Here is a 1,819-nt window from a genome sequence, read left to right on the forward strand (position 1 = left end):
TACTTGTGAATCTGCCAAACACTACAGTGTGGTTCTCCTCATCCGTCCTCCCGTGCTCCGCACGACTTTGAACGAAAATGTCGTCAAAGTATGTCTGTGCATACGCACTGTGGGACTGAACAACTGCGTCACAAGACTATTAAATGTTGCTGGTGTATTTGACAGCCCTTGGGGCATCACTAGCCACTTTCAGAGCATGCCGCTCGAAGTGCTCACCGCTGTCTGCGGAATGTCACTCGCTCTCATGAGCAATTGTTGATATTCATCTACCAAATCAAGTGTACTGTACTTCGTACAGCTCACCATGTTTCTAAAGAACATCCTTTCTAGGAATTGGCGTTTGTGCCGGGACGATGGCAGCGTTAAGCTTATTGTAAGCATGAATGATAAGCCACTTACAGTTCGGCCTCCGAACACAAAACGTGGGTGTCGAATGAGGAGACTTGCTCTCACGCACCATCCCTGCATCGTGCTTCGCACGGAAAAGGGCATCAATGACGTCGCATTGCTCCTTGGGCAGGGGCCATTGGCGTGTTACGCAGTATCTGGTTCCCGGAACCAGGTCGATCTCATGACGCACACCTCGGTCCGGAGGTAGGACCGAAGCCGGGTCTTTGGAGACACATCTTGAAATTCTTTTACCAAAGGATAGTACGGATCCAAGGGATTCCTTAGGATTGACGATTCACTTCGTGCGTTCATCACTCTCTTGGTGTCCTCTAAAAGCTTCATCCAGAAGCGATGACGATTTTATCTCGTCGCCCGGTCGTACAATGACCACTTCGGCCAAATCGCCTGCAGTGAATAACGTGCCTCTCCACACGCATCTGAAAGGCCGTGCTCAAGATTCCTCGGACTCTGTCCGACCATGTCACGCATGACATGCAGCGACATCTTCGATACTCGAGCAGCGCTCAGTGGTTTACGTGCCACTTCACGTTCACCACGTGGGCCTCGCCCTCGATGTCTCGGCCCTTGGCCGACCATGTTACACATGATGCAGCAACTGCTCCGAAACTTGAGCAGCGCTCAGTGAGTTACGTGCCACTCCACGATCGGCCCACGAGCCACGCTCGAGACTCCTGTCCAATTCACCGTTAATTTCTACTAACTCGGACATTCCAATGTCTAGCATGTTGACCGTCTCGGTCCAGTGTTCTCGTCAATAGCGCTTTTGTTTCCTTGCAGAGGTGGGTTCATGACTCACCAAAGCTCGACCAGGAGACATGCGCGTAGCGCCTTTGGTCTTTGACCTCCAATCAATCCTTGCTTCATGGTGTTCCAATCATGTCATCCCTAGGGTGACGTCATACCTTGCATCCAAATCTGAGACTATACAGCATTCTACGCTATCAAAGTCAATGAATTTGACACCGAGGTCCACAGGGACCTACGGGACCGTGACACGTGTCCCCGTCGCTAGGCGAAGAGTGACGATATCACCCAACCGCGCTTTCAGCACCTCAGCACACAGCTGACTTCATCCCATCGTGGAGCGTCGAGCACAATTGCCCGACGCCCCAGAATCGGTGAGGATCTTCCATGGCTTCTCCAGCCCTCTACGGTTGCCTCCACGACCTGCAAGCCCTGCACATACGTTTCGTGTCTAAGAGCACGGAGCTCTTCGGGGCTGGGTTGTTGACCTATGCCTCCCTAAGGCTCGAACAGAACTCAGTTTTTCCCCAGTAGGGCGCCCCGCGCCTATTGAGTGGAGTCGTTTCCCCGTGACGAACTAGACTGGTAGGCGTTGGGGCGATAGTGCGAAGAACCTTGATGCGCCTTGCGCAGGGGGCAACCGTTCCGAAGGTGACGGGTGTCT

The sequence above is a fragment of the Plasmopara halstedii genome, assembly GCF_900000015.1.
Source record: "Plasmopara halstedii genome assembly, contig: Scaffold_2904, whole genome shotgun sequence".
Lineage (NCBI taxonomy): Eukaryota > Oomycota > Peronosporomycetes > Peronosporales > Peronosporaceae > Plasmopara > Plasmopara halstedii.